The sequence below is a fragment of the Amblyraja radiata genome, chromosome 1 (genome assembly GCF_010909765.2).
Source record: "Amblyraja radiata isolate CabotCenter1 chromosome 1, sAmbRad1.1.pri, whole genome shotgun sequence".
Taxonomy (NCBI): domain Eukaryota; kingdom Metazoa; phylum Chordata; class Chondrichthyes; order Rajiformes; family Rajidae; genus Amblyraja; species Amblyraja radiata.
In genome coordinates, this window is record NC_045956.1 from 95,106,183 (window position 1) to 95,120,116 (window position 13,934).

The 13,934-nt window shown below is 40.2% G+C and overlaps 1 long non-coding RNA gene across 1 annotated transcript; it reads left to right on the forward strand.

The window, feature by feature from the left end:
- Nucleotides 1-300: 300 nt before the first annotated feature.
- Nucleotides 301-13,385, forward strand: LOC116973548. The gene is made up of 3 exons (XR_004412081.1): nt 301-369; nt 11,149-11,152; nt 13,373-13,385. It is a non-coding gene; the product is annotated as an uncharacterized LOC116973548 (long non-coding RNA).
- The last annotated feature ends 549 nt before the right edge of the window (nt 13,386-13,934 follow it).

Consider the following 13,934-nt stretch of genomic DNA (forward strand, 5'->3'; position numbering starts at 1 on the left):
ACCTCAGAGGGCCACATAAGTGGCCAGTGTGTTTTGTTTAAAGATTGGTGTGAACACTACAGAGTATGACACTATTGAATGTGTATTACGGAACTTCAGATGTTGGTTTACACCGCAAATGGACACAAAATGCTGGGGTAACAGCGGAACAGGCAGCATCTCTGGAGAAAAGGAATGGATGACGTTTCAGGTCGAGACCCTTCTTCAAGACAGAGAGTCAGGGGGGAGGGAGTCTAGAAATATGGATGGTAAGGTGTGAAAGCAACAGATCGAAGCAGAATGAGAAAATGAAAAGTAGAATGGTTCATTGTTAGCTGAGGGGAAGATGACAACGAGGTACACAAACAGTAAAATGTAATCAAAAGGACAGTAGAACTTGTCAGAGAACTAGGATGGAGGAGGTACGGAGCAAGAGGGAAAGCAAGGGTTACTTGAAATTAGAGGAATCAATATTTTTACCGCTGGTTTGTAAGCTGCCCAAGCAAAATATGAGGCGCTGTTCATCCAATTTGCTTGGGCCTCACTCTGACAATGGAGGAGGCCCAGAACAGAAGGGCAATGTGGGAATAGGAGGGAGAGTTGAATGTTTAGACACTATAAAATGTTTAGACAGTGAGAATGTGTGTTTTTGCACAGTTTTTTGTTTGTATATATTTTTTATTCTGAATAAAGTATATTTTTGGAAAAAAAATAGTCTGTTCCCCTTTCCATTTTGAGTGATAATAATCCTGACTGCAATCCAATTTACTTCAGTGCCCAATGTAGAACCACTTTTTCAAAAGTTAAATATTTATGTTGCATTTGGATTTGCTCCTCATTTTCATTCTTGTGGCTCTTGGCTTCCCAATGCACCATTTAGTAGATGGAGACATTATAGGATTGACAGCTTTATCTATTCTGTTCAGTTTTGTTTCATTAATTACCAAGTTGTGCCTAATCAGATTTCGACATCCCTTGTTTGCAGAATGGAATTCATACTGTATATTAAATATATGTCGATAAAGTATTTCAGCACTAGATTTCACAGGACACCCACTAAGAGATTCACAAATACATTTTGATGCTCAATTTATGCTTGCTAAATACTATTTTTAATGTGGCACATTCATATGCCATTTTTAAAAACTATACTTGGGTATCTGAGTACATTGGTTAACAAGAATATTATCATACATTTTATCTGTGCATATCCATAACTGCTCATAAATGCTGTTCCACCACATTGCGGTGTTTAAGGTCACATTACTCACTTTCGTCCAGTGCTCTCAAGAAAATTCATGAGATAACATTGATTCTTTTACCATGAAAATTCCAATTTACTCTTAATTCCTCACTGACCCAATTTTTAAACTTTAACCTGTTATTTCAGAAGACATTTGAAACTTTCTGCCAGCTGGGTACCATATATTGTAGTTGCAGACTCCTCATCACCCTGTCTAAATTTCCTAACCGCTTCTGAGATATGCTTAGACGTGGAGGATTGAACATTCTGGAGTTTAATCTAGGTTCATAATTCCCATTACAGTATTATTTTTAAGATCAGTATGACACAAATGGGAAGTGTTTTAGCTTTGGTGACAGACAAGAAGAACTTGTATTTCAGAAACCTAAGACTCTATTAAGTTTAAGTTTTAGGTTTTAGTTATATTATTGCTATGTGTACCAAAGTTGTTTTGCATGTTATCCAAACATACAATACATAAATACAAATCAAGTCAAATTCAAGTACTATGGATAGAGCAAAGGGGAAGATATAGTTCTCAGCATGGAGGCATAAATTAAAATATTATACATTTAAACCACGTAACCAGGGAGAAATGTCTACAGTTAGACCTCAATAGTGACCAAGCTAACTCAAGTTTCACTCAGGACTTGCCTGCTTAAGCTACCAGATTGTGGGGAGTAACATATGCATATCATTTGATTCAGAACATCAATAGAATGATATGCATTTGCAACAAAAACTCAAGTGCAGAGATATCCCAACCTTTAAGGGCCTGTCCCACTAATGCGACTTTTTAACGACTGCCTTCGACCTTCAAGCTCGAGGGCAGAAAACCTCGAGCCGGATCGACCGTCTGCACACACACACACACACACACACACACACACACACACACACACACACACACACACACACACACACACACACACACACACACATACACACACACACACACGCACACACACACAAACACACACACACACACACACAAACACACACACACACACACACACACACACACACACACACACACACACACACACACACACACACACACACACACACACACACACACAAACACATCGCAAAGGCGGGGGCCAGGGAAAGCGGGGGAGCGCTGACTGAAATTCACACCCGCAATGAACTGGAAGGTAAAAGACAGCTGGCACAGTTACGGTAAGTCCTTTAGAGAGCGCGGAGAGGGGGGTGGGGAGAGAAGGGGAGATAGGGGAAGAGAAGGGGAGAGGGGGGGAGAGGGGGGAGACGGGGGGGAGAAGGAGTGGATACACTTTTAAGAAGCCAGACAACTTTTAATAAAGTTTAGCGGGCATTTAACATTACCGGTCGGTTTACTTACCTTTTTTTTCTCAACGAGCTTTACCTTCGACTACCTTCAATTACCTTCGATGGCCTTCGACTACCTACGATAGCATTACGACCTACTACGACCTTCCTCAACTAAACCTGCGAGTAAAAAAATATAGATTTTTTCCATGGCGACCTTTTTTTACACGCGGGCATTTTTCAGCATGTTTTGAAAAAAACACCGCAACCTAGCTGTGGCCTCGAGGACGTGGGGACTGCTCTCGAGCATGAAGGAGAGTTACAAAGACCTCCTAGGACCTCGTGTCGACTATGCTGCGAGTATGAGTTGAGGGCAAACTCTTCTAAACTCACGAATTAGGTCCCCGCAGTGGGACAGGCCCTTTAGGAAAATGGATGAGGCAGTAGAGATAAAGAAAATTTGTTAACTATTACATTTGCAGCCACCAATGCAGAGGCTAAGATTAAAACATGCATTCAGAATGGTGGAATGCTGGGCATTAAATCTTCTTGGTCAGCACGGTAGCATTGCAGTAGAGTTGCTGCTTTACAGCTCCAGACACCCTGGTTCAATCCTGACTAGGGGTGCTGTTTGTATAGATTTTGCACATTCTCCCTGCAACCACGTGAGTTTGCTCCAGGTACTCCAGTTTCCTCCCACACTCCAAAGATGTGCAGATTTGTAGGTTAATTGGGTTCTGTAAATTGTCCCTAGTGGATAGGATAGAGCTAATGTATGGGATGATCACAGATTGGCGCGGACTCGGTGACCTGAAGGACGTGTTTACATGCTACATCTAAAAAGTCTAAAGGCTGCAGAGATGTAGGATAGTGTGGGTTTAGCTTAGTTTAGTTCAGTTTAGAGATTCAGCATGGCAACAGGCTTATCAGCACACCGAGTCCACACTGACCATAGATTACCCGTTCACACTGGTTCTTTGTTATCTCACTTTCTCATCCACTCCCTATACATTAGGGACAATTTTATATAGGTCAATAAATCTGCAAACTCACATGCCTTTGCGTTGCAGGATAGAGTCCAGTTTTTTCCAGGATCCAGATTTTGCACAATTAATCTGACACACGATTTTTCTAAATTGTTCCATTTTGCTGAAATCAGTGGATATATTATCTTAGAAATATATCAGTGAGCAGCAGACTGTGTGGAGAAAGTAATCATGAGTTTTATTATATTTGATGTCTACAAGTATAACCTGAATTAACAGAATCTCCCAAAATAGATCTATGGAAACCACATCCATATATATCATGACTCAATAGGTTAAATATGTTAATCAACTTATTTTTAAGTTTGTGCTTGAGCGTGAGTGAAAATATGAAAAACCCACAAGTACACTTGATAGAACTCTATAATTATCTCAAGTGCGACAATCACAGAACAAAAAAGCATGGTGTACTATTATCAGTGTTATGGGAATTTATTCCATCATCCATTTTCTTTAATTACCACTGTCACTTCTCCTTCTCACGGCATTTCCCTGTATACATTCTGGAAATGCAAAATCTGCCTGCCCTATAACTTCCTCCCTTCACAGCGAACAGGGTCCCAAATTCTCAGTGAAACTCTAATTTATTTGTACAGCTTTCACTTTACTGCACTGAAATTATCTTTTAAAATTTGTCTCTTTAACATTGGAGAAATTACATTTGCATTGGACGACTAATTTGCAGAATACCTCTGTTCTGTTTGCAAGTGTGCCACTGAGATTCCACACTCCAATCTTTTTAGATTACCACCCGCCTTCACTGTATCATGCAGGGACACCATGCTACTACTATCGTGCAGTAGTAAGTGTTGAAGCTCAAAGAAAGTTCAATGAGCACCAGCTCATCTTTTGACAGTGGATTTCAACAGTCTTCTAGATTTCACTCAATTTTCCACAATCTCATTCACAGCCACTCCTTTCATGTTATCACCCAGCAGCTTTAGGTAACGTTTCTGCTGTTTCCATGTGAAAGCCAAATACAATATAACCAATAGGCAAAATGCTGGAGTAACTCAGCGGGACAGGCAGCATATCTGGAGAGAAGGAATGGGTGATGTTTCAGGTTGAGACCCTTCTTCAGACCCGATGTGTCACCCATTCCTTCTCTCCAGAGATGCTGCCTGTCCCGCTGAGTTACTCCAACTTTTTGTGTCTATCTGCGATTTAACCAGCATCTGCAGTTCCTTTCTACACAATATAACTGATAATTCCATATCCAATTTTTTTGGAAATCCCAATGGTATGGCATCTGGCTCATCTAGTTCTGCTTCCCTTGCTCCCATTTACCTTACTGGGGCTCAATCTTGCCTGCAACACATTTCCTGTTATGTTAAATTCACTGGTATTCCATTCGCTGTGCTCCCTTTAAACTCATAGGGCTACATTCACACTCTTTAACTTCATTGACCCTGTACCCACACTCCCATTACACTCACCGATCCCCATTTCTGTACTCCCTTTAAACTCACCTGCACCCAGTTTTATCACAGAGAGGGAATCAATTAAGTTTTAGGTCAACCTATAGTTTTACTTTGAAGATTTCTAATTGGGAATGTACAATCAAATAAATCTCTCCTTCATCCTCTCTCATCTTATGGTACTCTCTTTTCACAGAATTGTTGTGAATACTTAAAAGTAACATGTGGACTCTGCATTCCTATAATTCTATTCGTCACAGAACCATTATGTGATAAAGAATTGTCTTTTCTTTTTCCTGCTTCCAATCAAGCAATGTTTATCAGATATTTGTCAATCGATGCGACACACTGACAAGATATCAATGTTATTTCTAGATAATATGTAAGAATAGATATTGCACTAGATAATAGTGCAAATAGGCACAGACCGTTTTGCACTTTATACTGTTGTACTGTTTTAAAAAAAAATCTTGTTTGTCTGGGCATCTAAATTTTTAGTTAATTTAGTCATTACATCGGATGGAGGCTGCATACCAAATCTCGTTGTACCTCTGTGCAATGACAATAAGAGATATTATTATTATTATTATTATTATTATTATTATTATTATTATTATTATTATTATTATTATTATTATTATTATTATTATTATTATTATTATTATTTTTTTTTAAATTATTATAATGATTACTGTTTATCTCCATTCCACAGCTCTTTTCATATGGGAGCTGTTGGACCTTGGGTCTGTAACTTTTGTTTTAGAGATACAGCATGGAAACAGGCCCTTCTGCTCACTGATTCCACATTGACCATGTCACTCATTCACTCCAGTTCTATGTCTTCCTACTTTTTCATCCACTCCCAACATATTAGGGACATTTTTATTTTACACAGAGGCAAATTAATCTACAAGCCCGCATATCTTTGGAGATTTGGGAGGAAACTGGAGCAGTCGGATGATACCCACGTGGTCACATGGAGATCGTGCAAATTCTACACAGGCTGCACCTGAGGTCAGGATTGTACCTGGGTATTTGGCACCGTGAGGCAGCAGCTCTACTAACTACACCACTGAGCACCCCAATTTGCTACATTATTAGCATGCCTGGCAGTAATCTCCATCCGCAATGCTACTTCGCATGCGTGTTTGTTTCTCCCAACACTTCTCCGAGTATAGACATTTTCTTCAAACTGGAAACAAAGGGTCTCCACAAATTACAGTATAGTACTCTCCAATGTCACATGATTCAAACTGACCTCTCAGTTGTTCATATCAGGAGAACAGTTACATTATTTGTGAGCTGGTCACAATGAAATTGTATGATCTTCTGTTTTGCTTGTCTCCAATGTTGCTTTCTTTTCTTAAGCTGCCTCCTCCCGATCTTTTAATGGAATGTATTCTTCATAGCTGGCACAATAAACACCCACACATCCAGACAGGAGATTTATTGTAGGTCATTGACAGTAAATTTCTGAGTTAAACACAAATTATCACCATTTCCTTCCAGCCTGCTGCATTAGTCTTTAGCAAAACTTCACCAATGCTACCTAAAATCTACACACACCAAGCCATGACCGTGATGCAACTCCATTTGGGATCGGCAAAGTTAAGTATTAGGAAAGATTAGGAAAGGCTCAGAGAAGTTTTTTTTTACATGGTGTTATATGGGAGGAATTTCTCATAAGGTCAACATAATAAGTGGTAGCGGAAGAATTAGGCCATTCAGCCCATCGTCTACTCCGCCATTCACTCATGGCTGATCTATCTCTCCCTCTTAACGCCATTCTCCTGCCTTCTTCTGTAGTTTTGTGATTTAAATGTCAGACGACTTTCAAAAAGAGAAAGGCCAATGACAATCATTGAGAGACAACCAGTGCTGGCAGTAAAGCAGCAGATCAATAGCCCACACAGGCTTTTATGCTGCCTTATTCACCACTCAGATTCAGAGTTATAACAATGGAGACCTTGAAGCAAAATGACACACTAAAGAGGTTGGTAAGTTTCTTATATTCCAAGTTAGACTTTCATTAATTTCCTTGCATTGCTATCACTACAATCTCACACTTGCCTACTGCATTGCTGAGCACAATATTAGCCACATCCTCTGTGTCAAAAGCTGTTTGTTTACTCTTTATGTATTTGAGCCTCCCAAGATAAAACATCATCTGGAAATCTAAAGCTGATTTTGCAGACAAAAATCAAATCTAAAACTGATCTTGTATATCAATAAAAAAATTACGCCACAATTATCAACAATGTTTTTTTTCTATCAATATACCCCCATGTTTTAATGTTGTGACCAATCAAATTGCAATTGACTGATAATTTAAATTTGAAGAGCATATAAATTCAAATTCTATCAATGTGAAAATCTAGTTTTTAACTTTTTATCTTTTTAGACGTGTCACAAAACAAAATATTGAATTAGTGGAATATCGGCCTTTTCCACAAAGATGATACAATCATGCAAAATGGAACCCCTCGCACTTTTCTGCCACGCTTGATATTTTGGTCACTCTGAAGGATGGCATTAAGTTGGAAAAAGCCCAGCAAAGATTTATGAGGATGTTGTTATTACTTGAGGGGCTGATGCATAGGGTAAAACTGGGTAAGCTAGGAGTTTATTCCTTGTTATGCAGGAGGCTGAGGGGTGATCTCATAGAGGTGTACGAAATCATGAGGTAAATAGATAGAGTGAATGCACAGAGTCTTTTACCCAGCATTGGGGAATCAAAAACAAGAGGTTGCATGTTTAAGTTGAGAAGGGCACGATTTATTACCAACGTTTCACTCAGATATGTACCTGAGATGAGCTGCCAGAGGAGATGGTTGAAGTAGTTACTATAACAACATTAAATTAGCACTTGGACAGGTACATAGATAGGAAAGGTTTAGAAGGAAGGTAGACACAAAATGTTGGAGTAACTCAGCGGGACAGGCAGCATCTCTGGAGAGAAGGAATGGGTGACTTTTCGGATCGACCTTCTTCAGACCTACTCTAGAATTTTGTGTCTACCTTTGATTTAAACCAGCATCTGCAGTTCTTTCCTACACAAGTTTTAGAAGGATATGGGTAAAATGTGGGATAGTGGGAATAGCTGAGATGGGGTGTCTTGGTCGGCTTGGACGAGTTGGAACGTGCCTGTCTCCATGCTGTCTGACTGTACAAGAGTAATACACTTGCTATAAGTGTTGTGGGACTTAGTGAAACAACTCCTGAAATATTATGCACAATTTTGTACTATTACTTAACAAAAGGTATAATTGCCTCAGAGGCTATCAGATGGAAGTTCATCAGAATGATCTTGATTCAAGAATTCAAACTTCACCGGAGTGAAGCACGAGAGTGATTTCACTGAGACAAATAGGATTCTGAGGGGGCTTGTTAGGGTAGGTAGACATTTTGGGTATGTACCCACGTGGGGAAGCCTAGAACCAAGGGGAGCAGTCTCACATTTAGGAGTCGGACATATAAAACTGAATTGAGTGTTTGAGTGTTGTAAATCTGGACTGATCTAACCCAGCGAACTGAGGCGTTGAGTATATCTAAGGCCAAGTCATTGGATATTTTTAAAGCGGCGATTACCAGTTTCTCGATTAGTAAAGGGCCTGTCCCACGAGCATGCGACCTGCATCCGGCAAGCGCGACCAAACCGGAAGCGGGGGGCCGCTCTGAGGTCGAGTGATCCCCGTACAGGGCCGGTCCCACCAGCATGCACCTGCATGTGGCGAGCGCGACAAAACCGGAAGTGGGGGCCGCGCGGAGGTCGAGTGAGTGACGTGAAGTTCGAGCGAAGTCCGCGGGAAGTTCGCGCGTGACGTACGGTGTCGAGACGCTGCACACGCTCGTCGAGGCGGCTGTGGGCCAGCAGGCCGTTGCCGAGCGGAATTTTTGAACACGGTCAGTTTTTCGAAGCCCCGCGCGATGTCGGGACCAGCTCCGCACGACTCCATACAGCTCCGGCAATCGAAGTGGGACCGGCCCCGCGAGGCCGTATGGCTCAAGCGACCACGTTAGGTCGCGCTTGCCGCATGGAGTCGCATGCTCGTGGGACAGGCCCTTAAGGGTGTCAAAGGTTATGGGGAGAAGGCAGAAGAATGGGGTTGAGACAGAAAGTTAGATCAACCATGATTGAATAGTGGAGTAGACACTATTGGCCAAATGGCCTAATTCTGCTCCTATGACATGAACTTATGACACATCAGTTTGATATTTTCCATGTGTAATATTAACTTGTTATTTTTTCTCTCAACATAGACAACACCTGATCTGCAGGGCATTGCCAGCAATCCACCATAGTAGCTGAGGAGTTATAAGTCAAATCATTAAATAATTATGGCATTTAAAAATCTCATCACAAACATGGCTAACCAGACATCTCCTTGCCTGGTGTGTCTGTGATTCCAGAAATAAGGAAGTGATGGGGGGGATAGTAAAACTAAAGGATCCAGGCTGTAGATGAACATATTCTAAAACACCACACCGCCGATTTGCAAGCCAATTTAATATTCTAATAAAATAATGTGATTTCTTACCAGAGAAATATAATTCATAAGTAGTGAATGAGGTTTCAGCTTTAATAAGATCTTGGTTTGCCTCATTCAAAGAATTGTGCACTGTTTTCATCTCTGTACAATAAAACTTGTTTTGTGACACTGGACAAAATATATAAAAATGTATTCCTGGAACTCAGAGATTACAATCATTGTGTAAATTTGAATGGGTTGGGTTCTTTTCTTCAGTCAGCTGAAGACAGAGGAAATCTGATAATGATCGTTAAAATACTGAATACATTGAACAGGACAATAGAATTACAGTATATGTCCATTATAGCAGCCTGCCTGTGTTTGTGATTATAGAATATTTATATTTGTGGGAAAATCAACCAATGGATGATATACATCCATGATAGGAATAAATCCAATGGAGAAACAACAAATTATTAATTTTTACTTCCCGGTGATAAGTTAACATTAAAAACGTTCTAATAAATAGCATCAATAGCAGATCGACACAAAATGCTGGAGTAGCTAGCGGGACAGGCAACATCTCTGGAGAGAAGGAATGGGTGATGTTTCGGGTTGAGACCCTTCTTCAAAAAAAGCAAGTTGTTTTCAGAAACAAACATGAGAGAAGAGGAATTAGAAAGGTTAGTAGGAAAGAACTGCAGAAGCTGGTTTACATCGAAGGTAGACATAAAATGCTGGAGCAGGGTCTGGAGTAGGGTCTGAAGAAGGGTCTCGACCAGAAACGTCACCCATTCCTTCTCTCCAGAGATGCTGCCTGTCCCACTGAAGTACTCCAGCATTTTTTGTCTACAATAGAAAGGTTAGTGTGAGATGGATAGAATAGACATGCAGAATTTAATCACATACGCAGACAGGGTGCTATAGTGGACATTTTCTACACTATATATTCTATGGAATACTTTGTCTAGGATTTTGATCTATATTCTTGATAACTTGAATGATTTGTCACTGGTTTTACCCATTCATAATTTACCAGCTATTGTAGCCAGTCTCTGCCTCAGAATTAAAGGACGTTCCTTTATGAAGGAGATGAGGAGGAATTTCTATAGACACAGTGGTGAATCTGCAGAATTCTTTGCATCAGAAGGGTGTGGAGGCCAAATCAATTAATATTTTTGAAGCAGAGATAGATAGGTCCTTGATTAGTACTGGTGTCAGGAGTTACCGGGAGAAGGCATGAGAATGGGGTTAGGAATGAGAGATAGATCAGCCATGATTGAATGGCGGAGTAGATTTGATGAGACACATGCCTATCATAAGTTAACCCACTCATTCCTAGGATCATTCTTGTAAACTTCCTCTGGACATTCTCTAGAGCCAGCACATCCTTCTTCAGATATGGTGCCCAAAGATGCTCACAATACTCCAAATGTGGCGTGACTGGAGTATTTTGGAGCCTCAGCATTGCATCCCTGATTTTGTATGCTAGCCCTCTTGAAATAAATGCTAGCATTGTGTTTGCCTTCCTTACTACCGATTCGATTTGCAAATTAACTTTTTGAGAATCTTGCACCATGTCCCTTTGCTCCTCCAATTTCTCGATTCTCTCCCCATTTAGAAAATAGGCTACACCTTTATTCCTTCTTAAGAATAAAGGGTAGGCCATTTAGGACTGAGATGAGTAAAAACTTTTTCACCCAGAGAGTTGTGAATCTGTGGTATTTTCTGCCACAGAAGGCAGTGGGGGCCAATTGACTGGATGTTTTCAAGAGAGAGTTAGATAAAGCTCTAAGGGCTAACGGAATCAAGGGATATGGGGGGGAAAACAGGAACGGGGTACTGATTTTGAATGGTCATATTGAATGGCTGTGCTGGTGACTTTGACTTTGAATTTGACTTTAGCTGTGCTGGCTCAAGGGCCAGTGGCCTTCTCCTACACCGATTTTCAATGTTTCTATGTTTTTATGTTTCTACCAAAATGCATGACACCACACTCTGCTACACTATATTCTATCTGCCACTTATATACCCACTCTCCCAACCTATCCTAGTACTTCTGCAGAGTCCCTTCTTTCTCTACACTACATGTCCCTCCACCTATGTTCGTATCATCTGCAAACTAGGCCAAACATATTAATATTAACTGTGAAGAATAGTGGCCCCAGCACCGACCCCTGCGGAACTCCACAAGTCACTGGTAGACAACCAGAAAAAGTCCCCTTTTTCACCACCCTTTGCCTCTGCTATCTAGCCAACCTGCTATCCATTCTTGTATCTGCCCTTTGATACCATGGGCTCTTATCTTATTTAGCAGCCTCACATGTGGCACCTTATCAAAGGCTATCTGAAAATCTAGGTAAATGACATCCACTGACTCTCCTTTGTCTGTTCTGCTATTTTCTTTTTCAAATAATTCCAGTTTACTTCTTCAAAGAAGTCAAATAAGAGAGTCATTGTGGGTAGAGTAGGTATGTTACAATACTTACCTTCAGCGGCGCTGCAATTCTGCCACTGACCGTGTGCGTGATTTTGGCGCCATTGAGGGGGGGCGGGGTTAAAATGTGGGTTTCTCCTACCTTATCTTGGATTATATTTGGTTGGAGTGCAAGCTTTTGCTGAAGATTTGTTCCGACGGCCGTTCCGTATATTTTCTTTTAAAAATCGCCCGACAAGTTCAGCGCTGGAGTAATTTTAAAATCAGCTTCTAAAACCGTCAACGCCGACAACGGGGACGGAGTTCACGTACGGGACTGGTAAAGAAAAGCCGTTTATTTTATGTATAAAAGTGCTCCTAAAGACGCCTTTAATTCACCGTTGCGAAACGGTGATTTTTTTCCCCATACGAACCGGCAGTATTTTTCCTGCCGATATGGGGTTTAAATTCGCAACGTTCCAATTGATCGCATTCCAGAAAAACCCACTCGCAAGCTGATTTAAATGGCCATTAATTTACAGGTATTAAACATTAAATTCCTTCCATTTGGCCTATAAATCCATGACAATGAGATTTAAAAATTATGTTACATTGTGAATTCTTGTGTGAATGTTATTTGGACACTTAGGCTATTTAAAAATGTTAATCTATTCTTAAGAAATTGATAGATGTTTAGAACTAGTAATTGAATTTTGTAATTAGCTACAATTAGGTAACTAACTAATTATATGCTTTAATTTCAAGTCATCTAAGTAAGATGGTTTCATATTTGTTTCAGAATGCTTCAATCTACAATAACTGAACATTTCTTTCAGTTCTCTTAATTTTTAAGAGTTATGGGCTTTTGACTGTCCTCGATCACAGCTTTTGTGTTAAGTCAATGGAAAAGCAATAGGGAACAAGATGCTAATTTCCGAGTATGAAAATGGCCATAACATTTTTAATACTGAAGATATGAAAGTGAATTAGGTGTCAAATTAAACTTATTTTTATGCTTTATCTGATGGGATAAATTACAGACTTGATTTTTTAAATCTCAAAATGTTGTAACATTGCTAGGTAGAGCTAAGAAATTGCAAGGGTAAAAGGACCCTAATGGGAGTTATTTACAGACCCCAAGCTGTAGCAAGAATATAGGGCTCAAGTTACATGAGGAGATAAAATCAGCATATAAGAAAGGCAATGTTACGGTGGTCATGAGAGATTTCAATATGCAGGTAGACTTTGAAAATTAGGTTGGTACTGGTCCCCAAGACAGCAAATATAAAAAGTACCTCCAAGATAGTTTCTCTGAGCAGCTTGTAGTGGAGCCTACCAGGGAAAAGGCAATTCTGGATTTAGTGTTGTGTAATTAACTGGATTTGATAAGGGACCTCAAGGTAAATGAATCACAACCACAATTTGATAAGAATTAACCTGCAATTTGAGAAGTAGAAGATGAAATTGGATCTGTCAGTATTACAGCTGAACAAAGGGAACTACAGAGGCATGAGGGAGGAGCAGGCTAAAGTTGACTGGAAAGGGGCCCTAGCACGGATGACGGTGGAACAGCATTGGCAGGAAATTCTGGGAATAATTCTGAAGATGCAGGATCTTTTCATTCCAAGAGGAAGAAAGTTACTAGGGGGAGAATAAGATGACCGTGGTTGACAAAGGAAGTCAAGGACATCTCAAAACTAAAAGAGAAGGCATATAACATTGCAAAGATTAGCGGGAAGCCAGAGAATTGAGAAGCTTTTAAAGAACAACAGAAGGTAACTAAAAAGGCAATACAGGGATAAAAAAAGAAATATGAAGGTAAGCTAGCCAATAATATAAAATAAGATGGCAAGATGCAGTACAGAATGCAACAGGAGATCCTTTTTTCCTCTGGCTATCAAACTGTACAACCCCTCCCCCTTCTGTCGTGGGATAAGTGATAATTGGGAATAAAGAAATGGCTGAGAAATTGAATAACTTCTTTGCATCAGTCTTCACAGTAGAAGACACCTGCAACGTGCCTGAAATTCAAGAGAGTCAGGGGGTGGAAGTTAGTGGAGTGGCTATTACTAAAGA